Source organism: Cherax quadricarinatus, chromosome 96, assembly GCF_038502225.1.
Source record: "Cherax quadricarinatus isolate ZL_2023a chromosome 96, ASM3850222v1, whole genome shotgun sequence".
Taxonomy (NCBI): Eukaryota; Metazoa; Arthropoda; class Malacostraca; order Decapoda; family Parastacidae; genus Cherax; species Cherax quadricarinatus.
This window is the reverse complement of record NC_091387.1, coordinates 8042731-8057730: the sequence shown is the minus strand read 5'-3', so window position 1 is coordinate 8057730 and position 15000 is coordinate 8042731.

The window sequence follows — 15000 nt, the reverse complement described above, 5'->3', positions numbered from 1 at the left end:
TCGGAATCCTATTCTTAGGTTCAATAGGCGCCCATATGCTGCAGCAGTTATTTGGTTGATGTGCGCTTCAGGAGATGTGCCTGGTATTATACTCACCACAAGATCTTTTTCCTTGAGTGAGGTTTGTAGTCTTTGGCCCCTAGACTGTACTCTTGTCTGAGGTCTTCTTTGCCCTTCCCCAATCTTCATGACTTTGCACTTGGTGGGGTGTAATTCCAGGAGGCAGTTGCTGGACCAGGTCTGTAGCCTGTGCAGATCCCTTTGTAGTTCTGCCTGGTCCTTCTCCGACTGAATTCTCCTCATTAACTTCACATCATCTGCAAACAGGGACATTTCTGAGTCTATTCCTTCCGCCATGTCATTCACATATACTAGAAACAGCACTGGTCCTAGGACTGACCCCTGTGGAACGCCGCTCGTAACAGGCGCTCATTCTGACACCTCGTCACGTACCATGACTCGCTGCTGTCTTCCCGTCAGGTATTCTCTGATCCATTGCAGTGCCTTCCCTGTTATTCCTCCCTGTTCCTCAAGCTTTTGCACTAATCTCTTGTGTGGAACTTCGTCAAAAACCTTCTTACAGTCCAAGAAAATGAAATCTACCCATCCCTCTTTCTTTTGTCTTACTGCTGTGACCCTGTCTGTATGTTTATTTGTAGGGGTCGAGGCACAGCTACTGGGCCATGACTACATAGGTCGGTATCACAGATCTGTGGCCTAACGACCCAGGAGAGAGAGAGAGAGAGAGAGAGAGAGAACATCACTCCATCTGAGATCATACATACCCAGGATGACTCGAGTATGGAACACATTCGTACAGCATAATGATGTCAACGAGATAAAGTCAGTTGATCAAATGAAAATGCTGGCCCACAGATGACTCCAACTTCATCCTGTTCCCTACTTGTATGTCTCATAACAATAAAAATGCTTTCAAATGAGCTGATGTAGGTAACAGCTCTTAGCTTGCCAATAAAGTTAGGAATCCTTAACCTGTAATATAGTTGTCAATAAAGCTAGGGATCCTTAACCTTGTCAAACCCTGTGTAAAGAGAGAGAGAGAGAGAGAGAGAGAGAGAGAGAGAGAGAGAGAGAGAGAGAGAGAGAGAGAGAGAGAGAGAGAGAGAGAGAGAGAGAGAGAACAGTGGGTTAATGGGTTGGTGGTGGTGGTTATCAGATTTATGAGAAGGCAAGACAGACACGCACCTACCTTATTCTCTTCTCCCTCTCACAGTCTCCTTTCTCCCCTATCTCCTTTCTTGCCTACTGTCCCCTAGACCCTCCAACCTCCCGTTTCTCTACACCCCCACCATTACCTTGAACTGTAAGAGCAGTGTTCCACACCTCCCACAGTGTGTTCCACACCTCTCACAGTGCTCCACACCTCCCACAGTGTTCCAGGCCTCCCATAGTATGTTCCACACCTCCTACAGCGTGTTCCACACTTCCCACATTGTTCCAGAACTCCCACAGTCTGTTCCACACCTCCCACAGTGTTCCAGGCCTCCCACAGTCTGTTCCACGCCTCCCACAGTGTTCCAGGCCTCCCACAGTATGTTCCACACCTTCCACAGCGTGTTCCAGGCCTCCCACAGTTTGTTCCACACCATCAACAGTGTGTTCCACACCTCCCACAGTGTGTTCCACACCTCCCACAGTGTGTTCCACACCTCCCACAGTGTTTCAGCCTCCCACAGTGTTCCAACCTCCTGCAGTGTTCCACGCCTCCCACGGTGTTCCACGCCTCCCACAGTATGTTCCACACCTCCCATAAGTGTCCGGGGCCCAAAACTGTTCAACAGCCTCCCATCAAGCATTAGAGGAATTGCCAATAAACCCCTGGCTGCCTTCAAGAGAGAGCTGGACAGATACCTAAAGTCAGTGCCGGATCAGCCGGGCTGTGGCTCGAACGTTGGACTGCGTGCGGCCAGCAGTAACAGCCTAGTTGATCAGGCCCTGATCCATCGGGAGGCCTGGTCATGGACCGGGCCGCGGGGGCGTTGATCCCCGGAATAACCTCCAGGTAACCAGGTAACCCGCAGTGTTCCACGCCTCCCACAGTGTTCCAGGCCTCCTACAGTGTTCCACACCTCCCACAGTGTTCTACACCACCCACAGTGTTCCACGCCTCCCACAGTATGTTCCAGGCCTCCCAAAGTGTGTTCCACACCTCCCACAGTGTTCCAGGCCTCCCACAGTGTGTTTCACACCTCCCACAGTGTTCCAGACCTTCCACTGTGTGTTTCACACCTCCCACAGTGTTCCAGGCCTCCCACAGTGTGTTTCACACCTCCCACAGTGTTCCAGGCCCCTCACAGTGTGTTCCACACCTCCCACAGTGTTCCAGGCCTCCCACAGTGTGTTTCACACCTCCCACAATGTGTTCCAAACCTTCCACAGTGATCCACACCTCCCAATGTTCCACACCTCCCACAGTAACCCACACCTCCCAATGTGTATCTCACACCTCCCACAGTAACCCACACCTCCCACAGTAACCCACACCTTCCACAGTGTATCTCACACCTCCCACGGAATCTCACACCTCCCACAGTAACCCACATCTTCCACAGTGTATCTCACACCTCCCACGGAATATTTCACACCTCCCACAGTAACCCACACCTTCCACAGTGTATCTCACACCTCCCACGGAATATCTCACACCTCCCACAGTAACCCACACCTTCCACAGTGTATCTCACACCTCCCACGGAATATCTCACACCTCCCACAGTAATCCACACCTCCCACGGAATATCTCACACCTCCCACAGTAATCCACACCTCCCACAGTCACTCCCACACTCAAAAATCATAACTTTCACATATAACAAGAACCAAAAACATATATTACTGTGACCACGAACAAGTGGTATTGATCAATAACAACACTGCGACTAGCCAAGGACTCGAACCCATGCTGCTTTGGCCCGCCTCATGGTGAGCGAAAACCCATGACCCTCTAACCCACAGGACCACACAATCCTACAAGAACCAAGCACCCAGCCAAGCTAGGTGTGTTACCCTTGGTCCTAGGACATACGGTGGTGTGGGTACCTCTGAGCTAATTTCATTCTCCTCCACGTTTGGTGTACTAGTCTGTGGTCACTAGCACTACTGCTCGTTGAGGCTAGTACACCAAACGTGGAGGAGAATGAAATTAGCTCAGAGGTACCCACACCACTCGTTTAGAAAGACACGTAAGCAAACACTATAACATATTTATTAGAAAACGTTTCGGTCCTGGGACCTTGATCACTTCTAACATACAGAGGTAGAAAGACATTATATATATAGGCGGAAAACGTTTCGGTCCCAGGACCGAAACGTTTTCTAATAAATATGTTATAGTGTTTGCTTACGTGTCTTTCTAAACCAACTTGTCGGTATTATTACCAAGGTTTATACCACCCACACCACTGTATGTCCTAGGACCAAGGGTAACACACCTAGCTTGGCAGGGTGCTTGGTTCCTGTAGGATTGTGTGGTCCTATGGGTTAGAGCATCATGGGTTCTCGCTCACCATGAGGCGGGCCAAAGCAGCATGGGTTCGAATCCTTGGCTAATCGCATTGCTATATATATATATATATATATATATATATATATATATATATATATATATATATATATATATGTGTGTGTGTGTGTGTGTGTGTGTGTGTGTGTATGTGTGTGTGTGTGTGTGTACACACATGCCCCAGCACGTTGTCCATTAGAGCATTAACCTCAAGTACTGAGGTCTGACAAAAGTCAAAATCGTCCAGATGGAGTCACTATGCTACCCTGGAAGGATGATAAGCAGGTTGCATGGGACTACACCTGTGCCTCTATGTTGGCTGACACCTACTTACCACACTCTGAAGCTGAAGGTGGTTGAGCTGCCAGTTTCAGGGAGACACAGAAGATCAACAAATACAGTAAGGTCGGAAACCCTCAGAACATGGGGCAAGTGTCTTCTAACATTTCTTAAAAAGTCTGGTAAAAAATTAAATACAGAAACCAAGGGCCGCACAGCGGCCAGCTTCCTCTTTCAGAGACTCAGTGTTACGATCCAGAGCGGAAATGCTTGCAGCATTCTGGGCACATGACCCACTGCTGGGGAGCTGCATGTAGTATCTGAGCTGTCTTTCATGTTCTTCTTCCCACTGTACCTTTGTTAATGTATTTATAAAGTTCACACAGAATATAAGGGGTGGTAGGAGAAAAAAATATTCATATATATATATATATATATATATATATATATATATATATATATATATATATATATATATATATATATATATATATATATATATATAAATAAGTAGCGGCATAGTTTTTATTATTGTTTTATAGGGCTCAGCAGACAAGTGTCGTATGGGACTGAGTGTTTGCTACGGTATTAAGTGTGGCTACCCACATTCTTCATGGTGATAGTGATCTAGTGCTCTCTCTCTGGCTCATTGTCTCTCTTCTTAGTTCCTCACTTCCTTCTTGGTACTCTCCTAACTTGGTACCTTCCTTCCATCTCCCTTCCTTCTTGGTACCTTCCACCTCCCTTCCTTCTTGGTACCTTCCACCTCCCTTCTTGGTACCTTCCACCTCCCTTCCTTCTTGGTACCTTCCACCTCCCTTCCTTCTTGGTACCTTCCTTCACTCGCTTCCTTCTTGGTACCTTCCTTCACTCGCTTCCTTCATGGTACCTTCCTTCACTCGCTTCCTTCTTGGTACCTTCCTTCACTCGCTTCCTTCATGGTACGTTCCTTCACTCGCTTCCTTCTTGGTACCTTCCTTCACTCGCTTCCTTCTTGGTACCTTCACTCGCTTCCTTCTTGGTACCTTCCTTCACTCGCTTCCTTCTTGGTACCTTCCTTCACTCGCTTCCTTCTTGGTACCTTCCTTCACTCGCTTCCTTCTTGGTACCTTCACTCGCTTCCTTCTTGGTACCTTCCTTCACTCGCTTCCTTCTTGGTACCTTCACTCGCTTCCTTCTTGGTACCTTCCTTCACTGGCTTCCTTCTTGGTACCTTCACTCGCTTCCTTCTTGGTACCTTCCTTCACTCGCTTCCTTCTTGGTACCTTCCTTCACTCGCTTCCTTCTTGGTACCTTCACTCGCTTCCTTCTTGGTACCTTCCTTCACTCGCTTCCTTCTTGGTACCTTCCTTCACTCGCGTCCTTCTTGGTACCTTCCTTCACTCGCTTCCTTCTTGGTACCTTCACTCGCTTCCTTCTTGGTACCTTCCTTCACTCGCTTCCTTCTTGGTACCTTCACTCGCTTCCTTCTTGGTACCTTCCTTCACTCGCTTCCTTCTTGGTACCTTCACTCGCTTCCTTCTTGGTACCTTCCTTCACTCGCTTCCTTCTTGGTACCTTCACTCGCTTCCTTCTTGGTACCTTCCTTCACTCGCTTCCTTCTTGGTACCTTCCTTCACTCGCTTCCTTCTTGGTACCTTGACTCGCTTCCTTCTTGGTACCTTCCTTCACTCGCTTCCTTCTTGGTACCTTCCTTCACTCGCGTCCTTCTTGGTACCTTCCTTCACTCGCTTCCTTCTTGGTACCTTCACTCGCTTCCTTCTTGGTACCTTCCTTCACTCGCTTCCTTCTTGGTACCTTCACTCGCTTCCTTCTTGGGACCTTCCTTCACTCGCTTCCTTCTTGGTACCTTCACTCGCTTCCTTCTTGGGACCTTCCTTCACTCGCTTCCTTCTTGGTACCTTCACTCGCTTCCTTCTTGGTACCTTCCTTCACTCGCTTCCTTCTTGGTACCTTCACTCGCTTCCTTCTTGGGACCTTCCTTCACTCGCTTCCTTCTTGGTACCTTCCTTCAAATCTCTAGTAAGGCTGATGCATGCAGGGGATGAGATGAAAAGCTGTAAGCCTTCTCCCTGAAAGCTGGCTGCCTTGGATCAAACGTGTAGCTCATGCTACACGCCAAGGTATTGGTCCAGTGTGGGTAGATTGGTAAAGCACTGCGTACCTTGTCCTAAGGTTCGTAGGTTCGAGTCTCCTTCAGCCAGAGATCAGTGTTTGTGTATATTTCGCATGCTCTCGCGAATTCCTTGCATATATATATATATATATATATATATATATATATATATATATATATATATATATATATATATATATATATATATATAATTATTGTAACCACGTACGAGTGATATTGATATATATATATATATATATATATATATATATATATATATATATATATATATATATATATATATATATATATAAGTAGCGGCATAGTTTTTATTATTGTTTTATAGGGCTCAGCAGACAAGTGTCGTATGGGACTGAGTGTTTGCTACGGTATTAAGTGTGGCGACCCACATTCTTCATGCTGATAGTGATCTAGTGCTCTCTCTCTGGCTCATTGTCTCTCTTCTTAGTTCCTCACTTCCTTCTTGGTACTCTCCTAACTTGGCACCTTCCTACCATCTCCCTTCCTTCTTGGTACTCTCCTAACTTGGCACCTTCCTACCATCTCCCTTCCTTCTTGGTACCTTCCACCTCCCTTCCTTCTTGGTACCTTCCACCTCCCTTCTTGGTACCTTCCACCTCCCTTCCTTCTTGGTACCTTCCACCTCCCTTCCTTCTTGGTACCTTCCTTCACTCGCTTCCTTCTTGGTACCTTCCTTCACTCGCTTCCTTCTTGGTACCTTCCTTCACTCGCTTCCTTCTTGGTACCTTCCTTCACTCGCTTCCTTCATGGTACCTTCCTTCACTCGCTTCCTTCTTGGTACCTTCCTTCACTCGCTTCCTTCATGGTACATTCCTTCACTCGCTTCCTTCTTGGTACCTTCCTTCACTCGCTTCCTTCTTGGTACCTTCACTCGCTTCCTTCTTGGTACCTTCCTTCACTCGCTTCCTTCTTGGTACCTTCCTTCACTCGCTTCCTTCTTAGTACCTTCCTTCACTCGCTTCCTTCTTGGTACCTTCACTCGCTTCCTTCTTGGTACCTTCCTTCACTCGCTTCCTTCTTGGTACCTTCACTCGCTTCCTTCTTGGTACCTTCCTTCACTCGCTTCCTTCTTGGTACCTTCCTTCACTCGCTTCCTTCTTGGTACCTTCACTCGCTTCCTTCTTGGTACCTTCCTTCACTCGCTTCCTTCTTGGTACCTTCCTTCACTCGCGTCCTTCTTGGTACCTTCCTTCACTCGCTTCCTTCTTGGTACCTTCACTCGCTTCCTTCTTGGTACCTTCCTTCACTCGCTTCCTTCTTGGTACCTTCACTCGCTTCCTTCTTGGGACCTTCCTTCACTCGCTTCCTTCTTGGTACCTTCACTCGCTTCCTTCTTGGTACCTTCCTTCACTCGCTTCCTTCTTGGTACCTTCACTCGCTTCCTTCTTGGGACCTTCCTTCACTCGCTTCCTTCTTGGTACCTTCCTTCACTCGCTTCCTTCTTGGTACCTTCCTTCACTCGCTTCCTTCTTGGTACCTTCACTCGCTTCCTTCTTGGTACCTTCCTTCACTCGCTTCCTTCTTGGTACCTTCACTCGCTTCCTTCTTGGTACCTTCCTTCACTCGCTTCCTTCTTGGTACCTTCCTACACTCGCTTCCTTCTTGGTACCTTCACTCGCTTCCTTCTTGGTACCTTCCTTCACTCGCTTCCTTCTTGGTACCTTCCTTCACTCGCTTCCTTCTTGGTACCTTCACTCGCTTCCTTCTTGGTACCTTCCTTCACTCGCTTCCTTCTTGGTACCTTCCTTCACTCGCTTCCTTCTTGGTACCTTCATTCACTTCCTTCTTGGTACTTTCCTTCACTCGCTTCCTTCTTGGTACCTTCACTCGCTTCCTTCTTGGTACCTTCACTCGCTTCCTTCTTGGTACCTTCACTCGCTTCCTTCTTGGTACCTTCACTCACTTCCTTCTTGGTACCTTCACTCGCTTCCTTCTTGGTACCTTCACTCGCTTCCTTCTTGGTACCTTCACTCGCTTCCTTCTTGGTACCTTCCTTCACTCGCTTCCTTCTTGGTACCTTCCTTCACTCGCTTCCTTCTTGGTACCTTCCTTCACTCGCTTCCTTCTTGGTACCTTCCTTCACTCGCTTCCTTCTTGGTACCTTCCTTCACTCGCTTCCTTCATGGTACCTTCCTTCACTCGCTTCCTTCTTGGTACCTTCCTTCACTCACTTCCTTCATGGTACATTCCTTCACTCGCTTCCTTCTTGGTACCTTCCTTCACTCGCTTCCTTCTTGGTACCTTCACTCGCTTCCTTCTTGGTACCTTCCTTCACTCGCTTCCTTCTTGGTACCTTCCTTCACTCGCTTCCTTCTTAGTACCTTCCTTCACTCGCTTCCTTCTTGGTACCTTCACTCGCTTCCTTCTTGGTACCTTCCTTCACTCGCTTCCTTCTTGGTACCTTCACTCGCTTCCTTCTTGGTACCTTCCTTCACTCGCTTCCTTCTTGGTACCTTCCTTCACTCGCTTCCTTCTTGGTACCTTCACTCGCTTCCTTCTTGGTACCTTCCTTCACTCGCTTCCTTCTTGGTACCTTCCTTCACTCGCGTCCTTCTTGGTACCTTCCTTCACTCGCTTCCTTCTTGGTACCTTCACTCGCTTCCTTCTTGGTACCTTCCTTCACTCGCTTCCTTCTTGGTACCTTCACTCACTTCCTTCTTGGGACCTTCCTTCACTCGCTTCCTTCTTGGTACCTTCACTCGCTTCCTTCTTGGTACCTTCCTTCACTCGCTTCCTTCTTGGTACCTTCACTCGCTTCCTTCTTGGGACCTTCCTTCACTCGCTTCCTTCTTGGTACCTTCCTTCACTCGCTTCCTTCTTGGTACCTTCCTTCACTCGCTTCCTTCTTGGTACCTTCACTCGCTTCCTTCTTGGTACCTTCCTTCACTCGCTTCCTTCTTGGTACCTTCACTCGCTTCCTTCTTGGTACCTTCCTTCACTCGCTTCCTTCTTGGTACCTTCCTTCACTCGCTTCCTTCTTGGTACCTTCACTCGCTTCCTTCTTGGTACCTTCCTTCACTCGCTTCCTTCTTGGTACCTTCCTTCACTCGCTTCCTTCTTGGTACCTTCACTCGCTTCCTTCTTGGTACCTTCCTTCACTCGCTTCCTTCTTGGTACCTTCCTTCACTCGCTTCCTTCTTGGTACCTTCATTCGCTTCCTTCTTGGTACTTTCCTTCACTCGCTTCCTTCTTGGTACCTTCACTCGCTTCCTTCTTGGTACCTTCACTCGCTTCCTTCTTGGTACCTTCACTCGCTTCCTTCTTGGTACCTTCACTCACTTCCTTCTTGGTACCTTCACTCGCTTCCTTCTTGGTACCTTCACTCGCTTCCTTCTTGGTACCTTCACTCGCTTCCTTCTTGGTACCTTCCTTCACTCGCTTCCTTCTTGGTACCTTCCTTCACTCGCTTCCTTCTTGGTACCTTCCTTCACTCGCTTCCTTCTTGGTACCTTCACTCGCTTCCTTCTTGGTACCTTCCTTCACTCGCTTCCTTCTTGGTACCTTCCTTCACTCGCTTCCTTCTTGGTACCTTCCTTCACTCGCTTCCTTCTTGGTACCTTCCTTCACTCGCTTCCTTCTTGGTACCTTCCTTCACTCGCGTCCTTCTTGGTACCTTCCTTCACTCGCTTCCTTCTTGGTACCTTCACTCGCTTCCTTTTTGGTACCTTCCTTCACTCGCTTCCTTCTTGGTACCTTCACTCGCTTCCTTCTTGGTACCTTCCTTCACTCGCTTCCTTCTTGGTACCTTCCTTCACTCGCTTCCTTCTTGGTACCTTCCTTCACTCGCTTCCTTCTTGGTACCTTCACTCGCTTCCTTCTTGGTACCTTCCTTCACTCACTTCCTTCACTCGCTTCCTTCTTGGTACCTTCCTTCACTCGCTTCCTTCTTGGTACCTTCCGTCACTAGCTTCCTTCTAGGTACCTTCACCTTCCTTCACTCGCTTCCTTCTTGGTACCTTCCTTCACCTTCCTTCACTCGCTTCCTTCTTGGTACCTTCACTCGCTTCCTTCTTGGTACCTTCCTTCACTCGCTTCCTTCTTGGTACCTTCACTCGCTTCCTTCTTGGTACCTTCCTTCACTCGCTTCCTTCTTGGTACCTTCCTTCACTCGCTTCCTTCTTGGTACCTTCCTTCACTCGCTTCCTTCTTGGTACCTTCACTCGCTTCCTTCTTGGTACCTTCCTTCACTCGCTTCCTTCTTGGTACCTTCCTTCACTCGCTTCCTTCTTGGTACCTTCCTTCACTCGCTTCCTTCTTGGTACTTTCCTTCACTCGCTTCCTTCTTGGTACCTTCCTTCACTCGCTTCCTTCTTGGTACCTTCCTTTACTCGCTTCCTTCTTGGTACCTTCCTTCACTCGCTTCCTTCTTGGTACCTTCCTTCACTCGCTTCCTTCTTGGTACCTTCCTTCACTCGCTTCCTTCTTGGTACCTTCCTTCACTCGCTTCCTTCTTGGTACCTTCCTTCACTCGCTTCCTTCTTGGTACCTTCCTTCACTCACTTCCTTCTTGGTACCTTCACTCGCTTCCTTCTTGGTACCTTCCTTCACTCGCTTCCTTCTTGGTACCTTCCTTCACTTGCTTCCTTCTTGGTACCTTCCTTCACTTGCTTCCATCTTGGTACCTTCCTTCACTTGCTTCCTTCTTGGTACCTTCCTTCACTTGCTTCCTTCTTGGTACCTTCCTTCACTTGCTTCCTTCTTGGTACCTGCCTTCACTCACTTCCTTCTTGGTACCTGCCTTCACTCACTTCCTTCTTGGTACCTGCCTTCACTCACTTCCTTCTTGGTACCTTCACTCGCTTCCTTCTTGGTACCTTCCTTCACTCGCTTCCTTCTTGGTACCTTCACTCGCTTCCTTCTTGGTACCTTCCTTCACTCGCTTCCTTCTTGGTACCTTCCTTCACTCGCTTCCTTCTTGGTACCTTCCTTCACTCGCTTCCTTCTTGGTACCTTCCTTCACTCACTTCCTTCATGGTACCTTCCTTCACTCGCTTCCTTCTTGGTACCTTCCTTCACTCGCTTCCTTCTTGGTACCTTCACTCGCTTCCTTCTTGGTACCTTCACTCGCTTCCTTCTTATTACCTTCCTTCACTCACTTCCTTCTTGGTACCTTCACTCGCTTCCTTCTTGGTACCTTCCTTCAATCGCTTCCTTCTTGGTACCTTCCTTCACTCGCTTCCTTCTTGGTACCTTCCTTCACTCGCTTCCTTCTTGGTACCTTCCTTCACTCGCTTCCTTCTTGGTACCTTCCTTCACTCGCTTCCTTCTTGGTACCTTCCTTCACTCGCTTCCTTCTTGGTACCTTCACTCGCTTCCTTCTTGGTACCTTCCTTCACTCGCTTCCTTCTTGGTACCTTCCTTCACTCGCTTCCTTCTTGGTACCTTCACTCGCTTCCTTCTTGGTACCTTCCTTCACTCGCTTCCTTCTTGGTACCTTCCTTCACTCGCTTCCTTCTTGGTACCTTCACTCACTTCCTTCTTGGTACCTTCCTTCACTCGCTTCCTTCTTGGTACCTTCCTTCACTCGCTTCCTTCTTGGTACCTTCCTTCACTCGCTTCCTTCTTGGTACCTTCACTCGCTTCCTTCTTGGTACCTTCCTTCACTCGCTTCCTTCTTGGTACCTTCCTTCACTCGCTTCCTTCTTGGTACCTTCCTTCACTCGCTTCCTTCCTCGTACCTTCCTTCACTCGCTTCCTTCTTGGTACCTTCCTTCACTCGCTTCCTTCTTGGTACCTTCCTTCACTCGCTTCCTTCTTGGTACCTTCCTTCACTCGCTTCCTTCTTGGTACCTTCCTTCACTCGCTTCCTTCTTGGTACCTTCCTTCACTCGCTTCCTTCTTGGTGCCTTCCTTCACTCCCTTCCTTCTTGGTACCTTCCTTCACTCGCTTCCTTCTTGGTACCTTCCTTCACTCGCTTCCTTCTTGGTACCTTCCTTCACTCGCTTCCTTCATGGTACCTTCCTTCACTCGCTTCCTTCTTGGTACCTTCCTTCACTCGCTTCCTTCTTGGTACCTTCACTCGCTTCCTTCTTGGTACCTTCACTCGCTTCCTTCTTGGTACCTTCCTTCACTCGCTTCCTTCTTGGTACCTTCACTCGCTTCCTTCTTGGTACCTTCCTTCACTCGCTTCCTTCTTGGTACCTTCCTTCACTCGCTTCCTTCTTGGTACCTTCACTCGCTTCCTTCTTGGTACCTTCCTTCACTCGCTTCCTTCTTGGTACCTTCACTCGCTTCCTTCTTGGTACCTTCCTTCACTCGCTTCCTTCTTGGTACCTTCCTTCACTCGCTTCCTTCTTGGTACCTTCCTTCACTCGCTTCCTTCTTGGTACCTTCCTTCACTCGCTTCCTTCTTGGTACCTTCACTCGCTTCCTTCTTGGTACCTTCCTTCACTCGCTTCCTTCTTGGTACCTTCCTTCACTCGCTTCCTTCTTGGTACCTTCACTCGCTTCCTTCTTGGTACCTTCCTTCACTCGCTTCCTTCTTGGTACCTTCCTTCACTCACTTCCTTCTTGGTACCTTCACTCGCTTCCTTCTTGGTACCTTCCTTCACTCGCTTCCTTCTTGGTACCTTCACTCGCTTCCTTCTTGGTACCTTCCTTCACTCGCTTCCTTCTTGGTACCTTCCTTCACTCGCTTCCTTCTTGGTACCTTCCTTCACTCGCTTCCTTCTTGGTACCTTCCTTCACTCGCTTCCTTCTTGGTACCTTCCTTCACTCGCTTCCTTCTTGGTACCTTCCTTCACTCGCTTCCTTCTTGGTACCTTCCTTCACTCGCTTCCTTCTTGGTACCTTCCTTCACTCGCTTCCTTCTTGGTACCTTCCTTCCTTCCTTCACTCGCTTCCTTCTTGGTACCTTCCTTCACTCGCTTCCTTCTTGGTACCTTCCTCGCTTCCTTCTTGGTACTCCTTCACTCGCTTCCTTCTTGGTACCTTCCTTCACTCGCTTCCTTCTTGGTACCTTCCTTCACTCGCTTCCTTCTTGGTACCTTCCTTCACTCGCTTCCTTCTTGGTACCTTCCTTCACTCGCTTCCTTCTTGGTACCTTCCTTCACTCGCTTCCTTCTTGGTACCTTCCTTCACTCGCTTCCTTCTTGGTACCTTCCTTCACTCGCTTCCTTCTTGGTACCTTCCTTCACTCGGGTACCTTCCTTCACTCGCTTCCTTCTTGGTACCTTCCTTCACTCGCTTCCTTCTTGGTACCTTCCTCGCTTCACTCGCTTCCTTCATGGTACCTTCCTTCACTCGCTTCCTTCTTGGTACCTTCCTTCACTCGCTTCCTTCTTGGTACCTTCCTTCACTCGCTTCCTTCTTGGTACCTTCCTTCACTCGCTTCCTTCTTGGTACCTTCCTTCACTCGCTTCCTTCTTGGTACCTTCCTTCACTCGCTTCCTTCTTGGTACCTTCCTTCACTCGCTTCCTTCTTGGTACCTTCCTTCACTCGGGTACCTTCCTTCACTCGCTTCCTTCTTGGTACCTTCCTTCACTCGCTTCCTTCTTGGTACCTTCCTTCACTCGCTTCCTTCTTGGTACCTTCCTTCACTCGCTTCCTTCCTTGGTACCTTCCTTCACTCGCTTCCTTCTTGGTACCTTCCTTCCTTCTTGGTACCTTCCTTCACTCGCTTCCTTCTTGGTACCTTCCTTCACTCGCTTCCTTCTTGGTACCTTCCTTCACTCGCTTCCTTCTTGGTACCTTCCTTCACTCGCTTCCTTCTTGGTACCTTCCTTCACTCGCTTCCTTCTTGGTACCTTCCTTCACTCGCTTCCTTCTTGGTACCTTCCTTCACTCGCTTCCTTCTTGGTACCTTCCTTCACTCGCTTCCTTCTTGGTACCTTCCTTCACTCGCTTCCTTCTTGGTACCTTCCTTCACTCGCTTCCTTCTTGGTACCTTCCTTCACTCGCTTCCTTCTTGGTACCTTCCTTCACTCGCTTCCTTCTTGGTACCTTCACTCGCTTCCTTCTTGGTACCTTCCTTCACTCGCTTCCTTCTTGGTACCTTCCTTCACTCGCTTCCTTCTTGGTACCTTCCTTCACTCGCTTCCTTCTTGGTACCTTCCTTCACTCGCTTCCTTCTTGGTACCTTCCTTCACTCGCTTCCTTCTTGGTACCTTCCTTCACTCGCTTCCTTCTTGGTACCTTCCTTCACTCGCTTCCTTCTTGGTACCTTCCTTCACTCGCTTCCTTCTTGGTACCTTCCTTCTTGGTACCTTCCTTCACTCGCTTCCTTCTTGGTACCTTCCTTCTTGGTACCTTCACTCGCTTCCTTCTTGGTACCTTCCTTCTTGGTACCTTCCTTCACTCGCTTCCTTCTTGGTACCTTCCTTCACCTTCCTTCACTCGCTTCCTTCTTGGTACCTTCCTTCACTTCCTTCTTGGTACTTTCCTTCTTGGTACCTTCCTTCACTCGCTTCCTTCTTGGTACCTTCCTTCTTGGTACTTCGCTTCCTTCTTGGTACCTTCCTTCACTCGCTTCCTTCTTGGTACCTTCCTTCCTTCCTTCACTCGCTTCCTTCTTGGTATGTTCCTTCACTCGCTTCCTTCTTGGTACCTTCCTTCACTCGTACCTTCCTTCACTCGCTTCCTTCTTGGTACCTTCCTTCCTTCTTGGTACCTTCCTTCACTCGCTTCCTTCTTGGTACCTTCCTTCTTGGTACCTTCTTCCTTCTTGGTACCTTCCTTCACTCGCTTCCTTCTTGGTACCTTCCTTCACTCGCTTCCTTCTTGGTACCTTCCTTCACTCGCTTCCTTCTTGGTACCTTCCTTCACCTCGCTTCCTTCTTGGTACCTTCCTTCACTCGCTTCCTTCTTGGTACCTTCCTTCACCTTCCTTCACTCGCTTCCTTCTTGGTACCTTCCTTCACTCGCTTCCTTCTTGGTATGTTCCTTCACTCGCTTCCTTCTTGGTACCTTCACTCGCTTCCTTCTTGGTATGTTCCTTCACTCGCTTCCTTCTTGGTACCTTCACTCGCTTCCTTCTTGGTACCTTCCTTCACTCACTTCCTTCTTGGTACCTTCCTTCACTCGCTTCCTTCTTGGTACCT